The 19,919-nt window shown below is 35.5% G+C and overlaps 1 protein-coding gene across 6 annotated transcripts in view; it reads right to left on the reverse strand.

The window, feature by feature from the left end:
- diaph2 (diaphanous-related formin 2) overlaps positions 1-19,919 on the reverse strand; it is a 501,500-nt gene that overhangs the window by 407,686 nt on the left and 73,895 nt on the right. The window lies entirely within an intron of this gene.

Consider the following 19,919-nt stretch of genomic DNA (forward strand, 5'->3'; position numbering starts at 1 on the left):
AAAGCTCTGGAATACTGATGCCGTTCCACAGAGCGTGACCCAGTGGTTGCATCTGTCGGCAGAAAGGTGTTCTTAACCACCACCAGTTAGCATGCCAGGACCTATTCCACAAATTGTCAAACAGATTTCAAGGTTTATTCAAAACCACCAACCCAAGGTTACTGAATTCCAGTCATTCAGCTTCTGGCATAATACTTAGTAACAAAACATAAAATAAAATTGCAGAAGCAAGCATTCAAATGTCAAAAACCTGTTCCGAGCAGAACATATAAAATGAAATCAAATTGCCGGGCGATTTGACACTGCCTGTTCCCTTTCCATTACAGAGGACAGGAAGAAAAAGGAAAAACACTGCCCACACAATAACTTGTGTGGCTGAGACAGAACCCTGAACTGAACCAGGCACATTGATTTTTCATTTAAACCATTTGAAGGATGATAAATACAAACAACATCGGAGCTGGCACCATTAGCAAATCAAAATACAACACCTAGCCTGCTAGTTGCCTGTTATTTCCTACTTGCTTCAGAAAGCTCTTTCAACAGGGTTTACAGCTGCTTTCCAGCAAGGAGTTTCAGCAGAGAAATATAGCAATGTAGGCACCAGTAATCAGTAAACTCAGCAAACCTATAAGGACATTAAATAAAGAGAAAAGCTTGTGTGTGTATGTGTGTGTGTGTGTATATATATATATATATATATATATATACACCGATCAGCCATAACATTATGAGCACTGACAGGTGAAGTGAATAACACTGGTAATCTCGTTATCATGGCACCTGTCAGTGGGTGGGATATATTTGACAGCAAGTGAACATTTTGACCACCTGCCTAATATTGTGTAGGTCCCCCTTTTGCTGCCAAAACAGCCCTGACCTGTCCCAGCATGGGCACCCTGACTGGTCTGCGACTACGCAGCCCCATACGCAACAAACTGTGACGCACTGTGTGTTCTGACACCTTTCTATCAGAACCAGCATTAACTTTTTCAGCAATTTGAGCTACAGTAGCTCGTCTGTTGGATCGAACCACACGGGCCAGCCTTCGCTCCCCACGTGCATCAGTGTGCCTTGGCCGCCCATGACCCTGTCGCAGGTTCACCTCTTTTCCTTCCTTGGACCACTTTTGATAGGTACTGACCACTGCAGACCGGGAACACCCCACAAGAGCTGCAGTTTTGGAGATGCTCTGACCCAGTCGTCTAGCCATCACAATTTGGCCCTTGTCAAAGTCCTCAGATCCTTACGCTTGCCCATTTTTCCTGCTTCTAACACATCAACTTTGAGGACAAAATGTTCACTTGCTGCCTAATATATCCCACCCACTGACAGGTGCCATGATAATGAGATTATCAGTGTTATTCACTTCACCTCTCAGTGGTCATAATGTTATGGCTGATCGGTGTATATAGATTAAAGTGAGCCAAATTATTATTTAGGTGCTGTGCACTCCATAAGTTATGGATGATTCAGTACAATTTTGAGACTTTCATTTCTTCATCCCTAGACAGCAGGCAATGTCTTTGATACCACAAAGTCCAATAAAAAGGGCAGTAAATTATATCTGATTGACTTAAATACTACCATTATAATCCCATACTAATAAAACATGTTTGGTGTGCCAGGAGTAAATTTATAAAATAAATAACCCAAAAAAGTTACTAATCAATTCTTATTAAAGTAGGAGAAAGATGTGTAACACATACAATAGTTTTTAAAGTTTAGGTATGTCTATAGCAGTGAATGGGGGGGGGTCTGTCGACAAATCTACATAACAACCATGTGTACCAAGCCAGGCAAATCAGCAAGGAACCACACTAATCAAATACACCAAAAGGTTGGCACGATCCCCGAGTCTTTTACAAAGGGGAGAAAAGTTCATAAGTGTATTTTTCTTTTACAATCGGCAACACATGGAGTCCGCAAAGCTGCCTATGTTTCTTGTAATGTTTCAAATGAGATTACACGATTGACTACATCAAAAAGCAGAATCATCTACACAAGGGATCAGAAACCTCCGACTTGAGAGACATTTCTGTTTCTTCAGGGTCCAAAATGACTCTAACAGGTATGGCATATGACCAAGCAATTGTATTTTTGTGTCCAGTTAAGGACAATTGGCAACAAATCTGAACAACTGAAAAAACAATGCTCTGTCTATCAACTCTCCAAGGTCCTCTTTCAATGAGAGATAGCCATAGGCATTTGTAGAGTGGTCAGTCTACTGGGCACAACATCACTGAAATAAAACCGTAATGTGGTGCGCATAAATATTTTACATGAAAAGTATGTTTTTCTTTTCTTTCACTGATTTCCTCATGAAAAAGGACTTGTGGTGCTGCCCAACTGTTTACATCTAACTGTTATTCAGTTTGAAGAATTCACCTTGGATGTTTTAAAAAATGTATTAATAGATACATTTTTTATGTTCCTATCCCAAACATATATTTAAGGTGTTGCAGTTAAAATATGTTTTTGAAATTCTAAACCAAGAGCAACAGGAACTAGGATGACAACAGTACCAAATAAATGACTGGTTCTCAGTCACCTACTGTGTAGACCACCTTCTATATTTTAATCCATTCTCGTTCGCGGACAGTTGTGAAATAATTGTCATGACGGCATCCAAACATTTCGATAACAAATGTGTTATGACACCTAGCATGGACAAAACTCCTAATTTCATTCTTGTCCATGTATTTTTCCCCCAACTTATCAAACTTTCATTATAGACTCAGCACAGTTTCATCATTTCAAGACTCCACATCTGAGTAGAATCACGGCATATGACAAGTGAACCTTCCAGTGGCTGTGTCACTGCTATTCCCTGCAGAAGAAGACAGCTCTCCTCAGAGCCACATTACAATTCTGAGCATGTTTACTCAGTGCTGTAAAGCTGAAAATGACAAATTAGGAAGGTTGTGGCTCTGGACTTCTGCCCCCAGAGGCCTAAAATAAGGACTAGTATAAAGCACGGCTGGCAGTGACTAATTTTACATTCGACCTCTTTGCTGAACTCCAGTCCCTGCATGTAAAAGATGGAGACCTTAAGGACTGAGAAACCCAGATTGTAATCCACACTGTCGAAAAATATGAGCTTTTAAAGATGCACTGCCCCCTTTTCTTTAGATATAAAAAACTAATTTAGCTGACTGCAAGGGAATATATAAATAAAACAGGAACCGAGGTAGGCTATAAAAAATAAACGTTATAAAATAAGTTACAGATAAATGTATGTTTACTGGAATCTTTCAAACTTCAGGCTTCACTGAATTTGTCTTCTTTAGCAATCAGGCTGACACTCCACTTTGTATAATTCTCCAAAGGCACTTTTGCAAATGCATTATAAAAAAATTGAATAGACGAGTTAAAGATGATCTCACAATTAATTGTTTCTCTATGATTTGGATATTTTGTTTCGAAACAACATTGTTTCAAAATGTACTCAATTAATAACAAAAGGTAACATTAGGAAATTGCGAGGCATGCCTAGAAATATTAAAGTTGAGAATACTGTAGATAAATCTGAGGAGCTAAATAAGAAATGTTGATATAGGTAAATGTTTTGCATATACCAAACAAAAGCTTAAAACAATAGCTTTTTTGTATGCTACACAAAAGCTGTGTTTCACATTGGATCTACATTGTGATTGCTGCAGTTTATTCTGGAAGTCTGGCCCAGTTAGGATCAAGTGCTTATGTCTGTTTTCCTAAGGGAATGCTGAAGATTACATTGAACTGCACAATTATGTCTGACAGCTCCCTTAATTTCACAGCACAGAGGATTGGCTTGGGAGTGCCACATTTACCATTTGTTAGAGCCACAATCCCGACTATTTGCACTCCATTTAAGATTTCCATTTATAAGCTGTATTTAGAAGCAAGGGTTATTTTAAGGGAATGAGTGTTTAGGGAGACTTCACCATTTTACTTTCAGACAGACACCATATGTGAGGACTAAAGATGACAACAACGCGTGTCCATTAATATTGTCTGTGGCTCGATCCACTTTGACCATGAATGAAAATGGGTCTCTCATGGTTAAAGAGCACTCAAATCTCAGCTGGCACCTTAATTATTATATATATATATATATATATATATATATATATATATATATATATATATATATATATATATATATAATGCTAGAAATAATCTGCCTATCACACTGCCAATATGTAGGGCTTCCTATTTTTGATATTTATTTTTGCCTTTAAAATTGTAGTTAGCCTTGTTAATACATGTTTATTTCCCAATTAAATCACATAGATCTGGTTATTCGCTCTGGATAAGGGTGTCTGCCAATAAATAAATAATAATAATAATAATCTGCCAAGAGATCTGATAATTAATCATGTATTTATTAACAATGGCTTTTCATAAAAATTACACTGTTTAAACTGATATCAAGTGATACAGGGCAATGAACCTGCAAAATAATAAGTAACTACACTGTGTGTTGTTGCAACAGTCTACCAGTAAAAAGAAAAACATGTTAAGAACAAATCTTTAAAAAAAATATGTTAATACTGATGAGATTTGCTCTCAAGAAACTTTCTTTTCACTAGAACAATTATATAACAGGAAACTAGTTAATCATATTGCATCACCTATTTAGAAAGAGATTAAAGTTAAAAGAGTGTAGCAAATATATGCAATATATGTATAAAGTGATATAGTGACAGATCAAAGAAGTAAACATCTGAATTTCTCACCTTTATTACTAAAGAGAACTCAAATGTAGTATTGCCCACACAAGAACCACTCTATGGTAATGTTGAACATTAGCTTTGTTTCTGATATAATACTTTCATGCTCTTTGTGTTTTGATTAATACATACATTTCTTATTTAGTACCATCATGTCTAGTCTAGAAGAGGTAGGTGTTAATAAGAATATTAAAAAAAATCCACTATCTTTTAAAATGTTTTGGATGCTAGTTTTGCAAAACAAAAGCTGATATGTGCTAAGTGTAATGTGTTAATGAGTGCTTCTTTTTACAATTAATTAAGTTATCAGTATTTATATACTACTTCTATGTAAAACAATTCCCTTTAGGGTACAAGATATTACAAGACCAAAGTATTCTGCATTTTTAAAGAAATACAGCGCTATTACAAAGAATGAACTGCAAAATGCATGCATCACTTTAGATTTGCATTAGCTGCTCCTATTATCTTTTTAAACCTATCAGGCAGATTAATTTCTTTCTTTAAAGAGTAACTAATAAGATTCCCTTTTTAATTAGCTTTAACAATAAAACAAAATAGGAGCATAACCTCATTATTTTGTTCTCTATCTCATCCATAAAAAAAGGAAAGAACAAAAAAAAAAAAAAAACAGACACTAAGAAACCTAATTTCCACTAAGGAAGGACTGAATGAGCTTTATAAAACCAAATTGTTTCTAATTTATATATGCTTATCTTGATTAAGAAAAAAATAAGAAGAAGAAGAATCCATTCGATTTTTACAAATCTTTACTTCACTCACTGGGGTCTGTGGACAATTTGTCTGACCCACAGCAGTGAACAGCAGGGACTCCAGAAAATACATGTACCTAAATATACATCTTCCATAACAATGACACATGTTCATAATACGCAGAGTAGAGTAAGTATATTGATTTTAATATGATCATTTCAATTACCTGTGCACCTTCTGAAATAAACCTGTTTTTTTATTTTTTTCCTGCACTTTAATGGTAAAACCTGCTCTGTCCTTTGAATCCAGTCAAAACATTGAGACCAGAAATACATGCTGTGCTCACCAATCCCTGAAGGGTTCAATGTGACACGTTTCAAGAGAAAAGAAAAAATCTCAGTGAAAAGTCTGAATATCAGTAGCAGTTGGTGAATCTAAACAAATTAAATTAATGTTTTAAGGTCTTACGCATGCGCTACAGGGGCATCAGTAGAAGCCGCCCCAATACATCCATCATCAGGAATCCTGTTTGGTTTGCGATTGTGGTTTAGAAAGGTTGCAACGCTTAACAATACATTGCATGTTTAATTATTTAATTAAAACAGGTGGAGCAGAACCCCAATGCCTACAATACACAGTCTGTTGTGAAGTAAAATAGCAATGCCACAGACCAAAGTTTTGTCAGCCTGTATTTGAACCAATGTTAGTGAATTTATTTAGTTCAGGAAATGTTATCCTTTAATGTAATCATATTTACCAATTATACACATCTATTACCAATTCATACCTGTGTGATTAAATAAATATTCCACTTGACTGAACAGAGTAAAGACAGGGTTTTTAATGTCTGTAAATTCTACGGATGTTCTGTGGAGTGTACCTACATAGACATGTTTGTACTCTTCATCAGGAGCCATTACATGATAATCATATGCTTCACTGAAAAAAACCAAACTGTATGTACACCATTCCTCCTGAGACAAGATAGATGAGAGTAATGTGGTAAGGGGTAATGCCTCTTTTCAACACACTAAAATGAAATATTTTTAATATACCATACTTATTTATATTGTTTAATCTATGTTTTAAGCATTTATTATTGAATATCAAAAGTCTATACAAATGGCATTTCTCTTTTAGAAATGCATCGCTTTTTTCTTTAATTCATAACTTGATTTAAATACATCTTTTAAACCCACCTCACAACTCCAGAAATTGGTCTGAAACATGTTTTTTATCCAATCTGTTAATATATTAAGCCCAACATCCCCATAACTAGATTATCATTTTTTTCTTAAATAATAAATACAAATAAAATTCAGTTTCCCATTTTTGCAAATACTTCACCTAATCATCTACTCTCTTTGTATCTTGCTCCGGGCAAGATTTGAATTTGCACACTGGCAGCTTGTGCTTTCTGTATTTAGGAGCTCTGCAGATACACAGGTAATTTATTTATTTTTTCCAACAGTTTGTCAAAGTTCAACCTTACAAAAAATAAATCAAATCAAATGAAAGTGGCATGCCAAGCACACTCTGCTGAGTTGCTCGAGTGGTGTCCAGCTGTCATTAGAGGGAAGTCATTGCATATACATCATTTGCTATGTTTTAAATTATATTTTAAACATAGACACTACTGATCTCAGAGAATCAATGAATTGTGAAAGCATGTATAATTCAATATTAAAACAGATCAGTATTAATATCCAGAGGAAAATCAATGGTCTTCAAGCTAGATACAAATATCTCTTTTTACTACTAGACTTTCTTTTGCTAAGCTGTAGGGCAATATTAGCCTTGAATTGCAATACGTTGCAGAGATTTAAGAGCGAGGTTAAATACATTCCCTGGAATGTGCCTGGTGTTGATTTGGGATTAACTTTAGATAGTCTGTAATTCAAATGTAAAATGCATCCCCAGTGGTGTTTAATATAGTATATTATCATATACAGGAAGCTTTCATTAATCTATATACTTGAATGCGTACTGCTAAACAATTAATTCCCAATTTATGTTGTACTATTTATACAAGTTTAAACCAAAAAATACCACCCTCAAGCTCAATTAGATATAAAGAGTGAGGCCAACGCAATTAAAATGCTATTTATGTATTTGGTGGGGTGGGGGTGGCCTTAATCAGCTGGTAGGCTGAAATGAGCAGACACATCAACATGCCTTCAAATGGACCTGTCCAAAAATGTTTGAATAATGAAGCAGCATGGAAATCGAAGACCACATATTTTTACAGCCCTTTCCATCAATTATTTAGCATGTTTAAATAAAATAACTTGTCAACCTGTATGTCTCTGTCAGACACATATACAGATACATTACAGTTTTAAAAAATGGCAGTGAAGGTTCATAGTGGAATGATATCTAAAATGATATCTAAAACACTAAAAACAATAACACTGATTTATGTATTTATTTATTTTCCCAGAAAAGTGCTTCAGCTTTCATTTTTGTGGTGATATTTTCAACCTCCAGTCTTTAAAACCAAAACAATTTAGCATTTGGTCACTTCTCAAAAGGTCTTTGTTCTTCACTCTTTAACGTTCAACAGTATCAGCGCCTCCAACCATGTGATCAGAGTGGCAGTGAGTGGGCTTCACATTTCACGCTTGCTCAAAACGTATGTGTAAGTAGTGCAGTCTGTGATCTGACAACAACCCACACCTTTGATACAGGACTTGCATTCCTGAGCTTCTCATCCTACAGACCACTGCGAGATATTTTGTTCAGCAAAGCCAGGCTTTTCTTTTCATTACAGGCAGCAAAGGGTTAAAGCGCTCTTATCACCAACTCGGCAAGCTCTGCGGCACAGTAACTTTACCGCATGCCATTTTATATTAGAGTAACAAGAAAGAGGGAGTCCATAAAGGACTACAAACATCTGTATGCAAGGCTTTTTTTCTTGCTGGGAACGGTTAATGAGGTTGTTCCATCACACAGCTCTGCCAAATAATTTTGCTCTCGCTGTCATAAGAAAACAATTTTAGTAACAATAATGTCTGCAGAATGAATGCATTCTGCTTACAGACACAGGGAATTGTGAAATAAATCAGTTTAAAACCAAGTGGACAGGGTACATACATGCCAATTGTGAGAATGAGCAGTGCACGTCTGATCTGCTTTCATTCAACCCCCGAACTCACCGCAGAAATACAGCATAATGAATATTCTGAACGGATGATACAGGCCTGTGATTTTCATGTGCTGACAAAATGTTGTATATTTGCTTTATGAGCTAATATATGAAGAAGGGCTGAAATTAGTAAGTCACCCAAGTCAGGATTTTCTTTTTTCAGGTATTTATTGAACAGAAAGGGAGAGTTCTGCTTGCATGACTAATATGAAAATTGTATTCCAGAATTTGTGTTTCACTGAAACAAACGGAATCATGGCATTTACGGCCTATTTACAGATCCCGAATATCACCCGAAAATGAGAATGAAAAAAGGAATCTGAATAACACCAACATTTTAAACACACTGGTAAACTGATCACATTTCTTAAACTTGTCTTTGAAAGTCTACTGAAACCTCAGCTTCATCACACATGTGTGTCAATCCCCCCAAAAACGTTATAGGGAGAATCTGGCAAAACCAATGGCACTGATACACAACAACAAAGGGTGTATAATACATCGGCATGGAGTGAATCTACTGAGGTAGCGCACAGTGCCTTACAATGCCTTTACTGCTTTGAAGGAATGATACGATGCAAACTAGAATTGGTATGCTCCGTTCCTTCTGGAAAAACATGTCATGATGCCTTTTTTCCCCCCAAAAGAAAAAGGGCAAAGCAAAAAGTACTTTGTGACTAACATGGCTCCTTTTCAAGGTTCTACACATACATCTTGCAAATGCTAAAGGACCTCCAATATGTGGTGTTAATCTTTTATTTTACTGGCACAAATGTTAATTCACTGATGCAATTATAAGCATAGTAATGCAACCTGTAAATTATGAAATCAGAATGCCAATGGTCTGACCTGATCCAATTCACGCTGGTATAATCTATTATTTAACAAGGGCTGCCAAGGTTCTATTATTACTTGGAGACATGGATGGCATATCTTAAGGGATACTTCTTTCAGATTTTAAATAAAACAGCATTCACCTTCCTATAAATTCCAGACATTTCATATTCTGGTAACAGCAGTGTGGAATAGTGGTGAGGGCTCTGGACTCCTGAGTGGAGGGTCATGCGTTCAATCCCAGGTGGGGGACAATGCTGTTGTAACTTTGAGCAAGTTATTTTAGATATAAAGAATTGATACATGAATTATCAGCAGGTTTTGAAAGAATTCTATACAAGATGCATAAATGACACAAGCAATATTTCATTTAATTTCAGGCATTCAATTATTTCTGTATATCACAAAGTATTATAAGGATTTATATATATTTAAATATATAATATTTGAAGTTGTTGGACCTATATTATAGATTATAGATTTGATATTGCTCTAGTAGCAAGTAACCTGTAACCTTTAGTGTTTCTTTATTTTCCAATTTAAGAAACTAAAAAATGAGAAAATAAAATAAAAACTGAATCTAATCCAATGCATATTTTGGCTGCAAATGTAAATGTATAATTTGTGGACTGATATCATTAGCTCTTCACAATAACATTTGTCTAGCAGGACATTTGATTTATATCTGTTGAAAAACATCTATATTATAGTATGATTTACCGTGCAATACTGCTATTGGCACATCAAAATAGCTGCATTCAGACTCAAGCATCTTGCAGAAGAGCATATTTGAATAGGCATTTATTTCAAAATCACAGTCTTTTGTCAGAGATACACGAATCATGTTCAGCATTACTATTGCTTAAATTGTAAGCAATACGGCAGTCAATGTACCATGCAATGTTATTTGGAATCACATATTGTATTTTGTCATCAGATCCATTTAGTTATTAATTCATTCCTTTATTGCTTTTAAATTACCAATTCTGATGTAATCTTAGTTTAGTTTAGATGTAGCTTTTCTTTTCTGCATTATAAATATTTCACTAAACATTTTACTTTATCTATCTCTAGTTTCCGAGTATGTGTTTGTGATTTAATGGTCTGGGTTAGGCATATCCTTTGTTGCCCTCCTTTAAATTATTAAAAAATGGATGAGAAATTACTCCTATAGCCCAGGGCCTTGTACCCATTTTTACACCCATCATCAGAAGGTCCACTGGGGGAGCAATGCATTAGGAGAGCTTTTTGCAAAATCGGCTGTTGAGTCAGTCAAGCTTTCAAATTTACCCATATTGAGCGAAATCAAAGCAACATCCATAGTATCTCTGTTGCCTAAGCCACAGAACCATGCGGCTGGCACCACTGCAGCTCCTCTTGGGAGAAGAACAACGTGTGTGGTGGGGGGGAGAAGACTAAAAATAAATTATAGAAAAATAAAGAGAAGATGAAGTTTGGCACTGTGTGATACACCTTTATGAAGCAAAGACTGAAAATCTAGGAAAGAAAACCCTCAACAAAATGAGGCAAACTTATGTCACATCTGCTCAGAATGCTTTTCATCACAATATGACAACATGTCATCTCTGTTAGCCGTCATTACTACGGTCTCGATTGATATTCAGAATACTGCTGTAAACCAGCTGAAAATCAGCATTTATTTTGTGTGTTCTATCATTTCTACACCCCTCTCCCAACCAGCACCCTCCTGCTATCAATGAATAGGGACTCCTGGCTCATCTGCTTTCACATTAACATATTTAGGAATTTGAGCAAAGAGCCAGAGGCAAAGCTGCTGCATCGTTATGTACTCTGTAGAGATTTGCCATGTTAAATCACTTATGTATGAGGACCACCCTTCTACATTGACCAGTCTGACTGAGTGACTTTCACAAGCAGGTCATAATACTATTACTATTTAATTCCCATCATCTTACTATGAAAAATCAATGATCAAATTCTGTCTCTACTTTTAATGTATGTGCCATGTTAGGCTATACTGGCAGAGAAAACAAATATTGAATAGTAATTGTTTAATTCTATTACTTAGATAAAGAAATCTAACAAATGTACAATTAGCTCAAATGTCTTTTCCTATATAAACCAAATAATCCTGTCAAACAAAATATAATTATGGGGAAAAAATAATAATAATACAAATAATGAAGTGGATGTAACGTAAAAGCTCAATATTGAAGTTCACTGATTTCCATTGTGTTCCTAAAGTTGATTAAGCTATCATATACATTCATAATTTACTTATTTCAGATATATGTTGAGTTCTAATTAAATTCTCTCTTATTTACATCAGCTTGCCCATTGCTTGGCCATACTTGCAACTTCACAGGAACTGAACTTAGAGTTGTTTTCATGCATCCACAGCAGATGAGTGAAGGAAACATTTCCTTCGAAGTAATACAAAGCATCCTGCACAATGCAATTATACGGCCCTCACTACTTATGGAATGTAATCACGCAAATAGATGCTACAGGTACACCTCTCAGGAATGTAGGCTATATGTTAATACTGCACAGTGTGTCTGGGTTGTCTCTGTAGTTTGTAGCAGAAAGTGAGCTTGTTAAAAGTTGATTTATTAGGCATTTGTTTACACATGCATTCTTTGCACTCCAAGGTCAATAGGAATAGCTGCCTGCATTAAAATAAATCATCAACCTGCAGTATCTTCCCCTTTCAGAAATAAATGTTTGTGGTCCCATGCATTTGCTACCTATAGGGGTTTGGGGGGTTGGAGGTGGGGCATGGCAGTGGGTAGAATTGTTAATTTCACAGTGAGAGCTGGAATGAAGAGTTATTCTTCAGTGGTTGTTATTTGAGCACACTGCACATTACAATGCATGGGGAAATCATTATGTAGGTCTAGCTTTAAATTCAAAATCTGAAAGCTATGTAAAATTAACATGCAGACCAAAGTGTCCTCTCAGTTATTTATTTTAGAGAATCACTTCTTTGTGTCATAAAAAACCTAGATAATCTGCAACACCCTACGCTGCATTAAAATCACTTCAGCTTCAAGACTAGAAGTATAACTACAGCAACCCAGTCCTTCAGTTCAGTCCACACATCCTCAGCATAAGAGAGATCATTCTAAAACTGTATACAGAGACATATCTGCTATAGGTCAAAAGTTCTAAAGTAAGAAATGATGCAGGTGTTGCTGGGAGAAAGCACAGATTTGCTGGTGGTTCTCTCTCTATTTTGCCTGGATTGCTAATATGTGTCTTAACAGATAACAAAACTGTCTCAGAAAGGTGCCCCTTTTACTAGCAAAGATGGACAACAGAGGAGGGTGCTTACATTTTAAATATTACATTTTGATTTCTCTGAAAGGAGTTAGTCATCTGTTTGGACACAGAAATATATAAGCAATACATGGAGCAGAAAAATCTCAAATACAATTCCTCAAATACAACATATATTACATGGGAAACAAATTTAAATTATGTTTAATACCCCCCATACCATTCCACACTAGTTGCATAGTTTATAAAGTATAAAGTGATACAAACTGACACAAATGGAACATAAAATACTTGATGGCCATAAATATAGTTGAAAGTGGAAATCTCTTTGCACTACAAATGCCCTGCCAATGAAATCAAGCAATATTCTGTTTAGGAATCGCAATGATGTTGCTCAGATAACCTAAAATGTATTAAAGCTCAAAAATAACCTTTGTTTGCCTTATTTGGTCACTTTAGCTATAGTTGACAGAGCATTCTTTGTGTGCGTGATTAGATTTCTCTGTTTTATTTCTTATTTTATCTGCAGTAGATAGGGAGCAGGGAGATGCTATTTTGGATGCTTTCACTTTATAAAAGCATGGAATCTGTGCAAAGAGATGATAAATCGTTCAATACCCAGAGGGTTAACACTACATTGTCAATAAAATGTAGGATAGAGGGGGCAGAAATAAATAAAAACTTTTCAGTGCTGTCATATTTATCGTCTGGATGCAGAAATGCTTTATTACTTGAGTGTTGATTCAACAAGACAAGTAGTGTTTGTGTCCACATCTTTGCAAAGCCCTGGGGTCTGAGCGACCTACTGTTGATTACATGGTAACAGCATCCTCTAGTTAAAATTGATGACCAGCACACTCTTTAACTCAGCATGTAAAACCACAGCGTGAGCCACCAATGCACCTTGAAATCCAGCTCTGGTGGGATGTGTGGCCCTTTACAAACACAATACCTGCAAAATGAGAGCCTCCTACACTTTTGTGTTTTTTCCTGTAATTCCCTGACCACAGTTGTATCAATTCCGTCACAGAAAAGCTTAGGTATAAAATGCAGGTGACAGGCGGCTTTGTTAACAACAGGCTCCTCACAGTAACGCAGCATGGAGTGAATGGCCTTGCTGTCTTCTCCAAATGTTTGGGCTGATAGAGGGGGAAATAATAAAGACACTCATTAAGACTCTACTATTGTCTAGAATGTATCTAGGAGATTTTCAAAGGAAAGAAGAAACAGTATTTCAAATACTGAAATAAAGGCCCCTTTGGAGCTTCCTACTGTTATTTTTCCAAAGGAAACAAAAAAAGGGTTGTCCATTGAAATCTATGGACCCAGAATGCTTAGTCCTGTTCCCACTGCCACAGTCAGAATCAAAAAAATACAATAATACTTTCTCCTATTGATCAGTATAGCATTATGTTTATAATACCCTGCTTAAGCCCTTTAATTTTACTTATGTAAAAATGTGCTTCAACTTGCTGGCCAAGAATCTCAAGGATTAATCTAATCCTCTCTCTCCAGGGAAGGCTGCTCCATGTCCTCCAAATTATTCACAGTGCAGAAGGGGAATGGGGGTCAACTTTTCTTTTATTCCAGATTTTCTGAGACACCCTATAACCACCCTGATCGGCACACTCTGTCACCCCCCAAACCTTCGAATTGCCAAGTTCAGAAGAAAAAGGCAAATTTAGTCATGGTCAAAATAATGATATGGAGTAGGTGTATTATAATTTAAAATGCATCAGCACTGAAGAGAAAGGATTTGAAGTTAGATGACACAGACTGACAATTTACTCGCAACTCCATCCCAGCAATTCTCCAGCATGTTAACTGTACAGACAAATATAATGATTTACTTTTTTTTTCTTTTCAAATATTCATGTCCTGAATATATTAATGTAAATCTTGCCTAGTTATGCTTACAGACAACGTGCAGAGATTCCTACATAATACAATTTTAAGCACATATTGTACAGCACTGAGCATTGTAAAATTATATGGCTTACAGACCTACCAGTCAGATTAACATAAAGCTTTCAGTTAATATGGTAAGTTTAATTTTAGGAAATTAACTTTTGCCTTTAGGACTGCTTCAAGCTTAAATGAATTACATGTCACCCTGCAGCCAACAGCCCTGTTAAACTCGGCAGCAGTGCTATCTAAAACCTCATTGTGTATGTTAATGCTGCTAATTGAAGTTGGCGTGCAAGTGTAACGATGCAATTTTTGTAATGATTTCAGTTTCCCCTGGTGAAACATTTAACATAAAAAAGCAAATATGTATAACCAGATATTTAATAAAAATCCAGTGCGGGAACACCCAATTACAGAGAATAAATTGCCTGTTTTGGAATGCAAGTTGTGTGTTTGGCTTTCCTACCGTACCTGCTCCTTCTCAAAATGTTTCATTACTGTCTGCTGTAAAAAACACGTCATGCAACAGAAGATATGTAAGGAAGTAAAACAACAGGGAAACAAAGCAAAAAAGCTGCTGAGCTATTGCAAATTAAAAATAATGACACATCTGAAGAAAACAACAGCCATGTGTTACTGAAACTGAACGGTACAGATGTATCTGTCAAATTACTGACAAATGTTGAAATTCAATATGGGCTTCTGACTCTACATGTAAGCTAAGATAGTATACCAAAATAGAAAACTTTTTGCATGATGTATAAATAAAAACAGAGGAAAAAACATCACCCTGGTGCTTTTAAGAAAGAATGCCTTATAAAAGAGGGACATTTTAATTATTTAATTGAACTCCCCATACTGACACATGCTAAAGAGACAATCAATCACACTGCAAAGATCTTCTCAATGACTAGTCTATTTATAAGAGTTTTTATCTGTTCTCGGCACCTATACACCTCACTATATATTTATTTATTCACCAGACAAACATATTTGGACCGTATGTCTTAATCAAAGAAAACTGTTTCTTAAGTTACTGTAGTGCTGACAGTAGGTACAAATGTGATTTTATTTTTTTCAACAATTATACAATACCCTGTAGAGATGTTCATTATGGTATTAGGATACGAGGATATATCATAATAAGATGAAAAATAATAATACAGTAATGAATCATGCTGAAACATAGCCATAGGTAGAACATATCCATGCTAAACATTCAGTTCTTATTACATCATCAACAGCTGCCTGAATAAAGACTTGTTGTGGCTAGATTGCACAGTATTTCAGTAGTTTCTTCAGGCAGATAGCTTTGATGCAATGAACAGTGACATGCTGCTATACTTTACCAGGGTCCCCAGTGTTTTGAGTGGCTAAAGGTTGGTGAAGGCTTGGCAATAGGACCCCGATCTCTCCCCACCAGTGGGATCAACAATTGAAAAGCCACCAGATACAACAAGAGATGGAAACAAAAGACTGATGGTAATGGTATGTAAACAAACACTTTAGCAAGATTCAGTGATTGGCTGCTACTGCAGGGTCCCTATTATCTGGTCTTACGTACAGGACCCCTGAGCATGATATTCGAACACAGTAACACATAAATATTAATGCCGGGGCATTCACAAAGAGCTAATTTCCCAATCAAGGTACCATTCCGTTGAAATAACTAACGGAGCTCTGTAATTTGAACAGACATCTCGGTATTAAAATCTCCGTTAATCAGCTTTAAAGCTGGTGTGTTCAGATTCTGTGAACAATATGTAGAACATTCCTTTACCAAAGGGAATGACTGTAATTTCTGCAGCGCTTTGATAACTTACAAGTAATGGGTTTATCTCTGAAGACTGCTTGTGATTGATATGCAGTTACTAAATCTGCTTAGTTCTCTCTGACAGAATCTAATAAAGACAGGTCAGGCATTTTTCATATTCCTTTTTTTTTTTTTTTTTTTCTTAATTCTTTGACACTTGTCTAATAGGATTTATATGCAGTTGGTGTTAATTGTATTGGAGCACACACCAACTGCTTTAATCCTTCTGCTTATCTTAAGCCCCCCTCCCCATTACACACACATTCCCAACCCCTCTATATTGACCATTTATTGGCCATATAAATGTTGTAATACGCAATGCTGGTAATTTACAGTAATTTACTAAAGAGCAGTCATTGATATGTGCTGCAAGGTGCTGTCATCACATGACACACTGCCTGCCTTGCCTTCACACCGACTCATTCTAGAGCTCATACATTCAGTTTGTCTCCAAACAGACTGAAACTAAATGTATTCTGGGACTTCAGCTGCTACAGATGGTGGCTGTCTTGCACATCTACTTGTGAAACAAATTGGATTCTTGAAAAACTGGGACCAACTGCTTACAAATGATCATTGCCTTCTCACCCAGCAAGTTCAGAATCCAAATATGTAGCATGACAAACTGAGCAAGAAATAAAAAAAAAAAAAACAGAAAAACATACAGTTACACCTGCTTGTTGTAGTAGGTTAACATCTGATGTAAAAAAAACATCAGATGTTAACCTACTACAACAAGCAGGTGTAACTGTAAATATTACTAAAACTACATCAGACCCACAAATAATGAATATTTTAGTTTAAATAACAGCTATTAAGGGGGAAATGTATTGTCATGAATAATATTAACACCAAAACAATATGATCCAATTGAACACTTCCAACAATAAGAAACAATGTTGAGAAGCCATGTAAAGCAAAATACAAACATCTTTTACATTTAAAACTTGAAAACAAACAAACTGACAAACCTGAGCTTGGGCTGTAGAACAGAGTTCTGTAATTCTGTTAGGATTTAGTTTTAATAAGATTTAATTTTGTATTTCTTTTTTCTACTCACCTCCGTGAATCAGGTGTGGATTTACATAGTTTGAAATGTTGCATTTGGCTTGGGTTTGGCTGAGGCTGTTGCTTGACCTTAATATGAAGGAGGTAACCTATCAATGTAATACACAGTGTGTTACAGTGAAAAGCTATCTATCGATTTGGCCCTGCAATTTCAGTTCAATAGAATTCTTTATCACTTTATGTCAAAAGTGGATTTATTTGTATCCGTGTATATATTTAAGGTAGGTAAGTTATCTATTGATGTAACACATTAGGCACACAAATAATTAAGTATTTAGTACTGAAAGTTTAATTTTGTAATAAAAACATATCATTAAAATAACTGAGAGGCTTATTGGTATTCATGTAATTATGTATCCAATATTTATTTTTTCTCTTGTGACATGGCCCACCTGTTCATGCTTGAAGGCACACCAATGATCCATTGCACACTGGCTGGGAAATACTGAGCTAGAGCATCGTCATTTCAACATCAAAAAGTACCCTATGAACAGCAGCAAATGCACCACCAAAGACTCTTAAAGTTAAGAGCACTAAAGACTTGTAATATGTTCTCATTAAAATGTCATTTGTAAAGTTAATTAAAGACAATTTGGTTCCATGAATTAGAAAGAAGCCTAATTTAGATGTTTAAAAATCTAAATGCCAGACAAGAAACCGTGCAAGGTCAGAATTGACATCTTAGAACAGAAGACGTGTCTCAAGCAAAATCAGTATTTAAATAGAGAGTCTGACAGAGTGTGAACATTGTGCAATGTATCTAAAAAATGATGCAATATAATGCGTTTTCAGAGTAATGCACTGACAGTAATAATTTTAAAATCATGCCTCATCAAAAAAGAAAATATAAGAACAAGAAAAATTGGGACAACCACGAAACACTGTTGTACAACTAATAACACGCAATACTTCACTTGGATTATTACAACGCAGACCCCAACACCTTCATTAAAAAAAAGTTAAATACAAGAAACTAAAGCCTCACCAGTGTATTTTAAAGACAAAAATACATGTTGTGGTTTCCTGGCTGTAAATTAATGGTTTATGGCAATATTTCATACCTCAAACATGAAAACAGCATTTTGACATTGCAGACTCTAAACTGTGAGCATGACAGAAGCATTCAAGTGTGCAATTGTTCATGGTTATATACTGTACCTGAATATCTGTGTATATGACAGAAACAAATAAGTGAGTTTAACAAAACAAGTTAGAAATCAGTATAGAGTCAGAATAGTAAACCTGAGACACAGAGAAACGCATGTTGATAAATTGAATAGGAGCAAGGAGGTAGATGAGTAGTGGGGACAAAGATGTTTTAGTTGTCAAAGAACAGCATATATACAGTCTATATATATACACCTCTCTCTTGTGGTTCAGATTTCATTCATGTTGTGTAGCTTATACATTACTGCTCTATGGGAGTTCTTATTTGAACTTCACATCTTGTTTAAAACAGTTAAATATTTAATACATTTTGACAAAGCTCATAGGTCCTCTAAAAATGAAACACAGCTTCAGTTGGTTTCCCTGCCCACAAATCCTTCATAAATATAATTCCCAATGTTTTCCCCTAGTGAAAAGTTAGTAAATCAGCTCAGTTTTGTGGAAAGGTTAAATATAAAAAGAAGAAATACAAGAGGTATATTTCCCTGATGACAAAGTAACTTAAATAACTTTGTGTGAAATTCATTTAAGTAGTGGCACTGCAATTAGAGTTTCTTTTTAAAGTAATTATATCAGTTTTATTCTGTATTTTCACAAATTGATTAAATCTCACAAACACTGGTTCTGCTGTTAAAACGAAACCTAATTTAAATATTAGTACAATCAAGATGTAATGCATTTTAAAAAAGATTAAAGAAATGCGATTCTTATTATCTAATTAATCCTACCATGCCCAAAGGTTATTTAATTTGTTGAAAGATCATTAACAAGTCTCCATCCAGCAAATGAAATAATGAGCTGCCTAATTTGCTCCAATTCAAAGGGAAACATTACAATAAACAAAGTCTGGCAAATACCAAGCGTTCACATGGCAGAGCTACTGACACAATTAGAAAAATGTTAATAATCAAGAACTTTTGGCAACCTAATAGCTCAGACTGCACTGACAGGGATTTACACATTGCCTTGACATGACTTCTGAAAAGAGAGAAACAAAATATGAACTACTCAAGCATAAATGATGCATCTTAGTGATGAAGACAAAACTGTTTTCTTTTTTAATTGTCTTTTTGCTTCTTTGTTGATCTTTAGTAATATTAAAGTGTCCATTAATGATTTTCCCTCTCTATTATTATATTATTATTAATAGTAACAGAAGTAGTAGTAATTGTATTGATAAGAATCTAGTTTGGTAAAACACAGTCAGCTTTGAAACACATTTCAACACTTTTCCATTGTTATGAACAACCTACATCCAATGTGCTGAGACCTCAAATAACAAAAAAACAAAAAG

The sequence above is a fragment of the Amia ocellicauda genome, chromosome 10, assembly GCF_036373705.1.
Source record: "Amia ocellicauda isolate fAmiCal2 chromosome 10, fAmiCal2.hap1, whole genome shotgun sequence".
NCBI classification, from domain to species: Eukaryota; Metazoa; Chordata; class Actinopteri; order Amiiformes; family Amiidae; genus Amia; species Amia ocellicauda.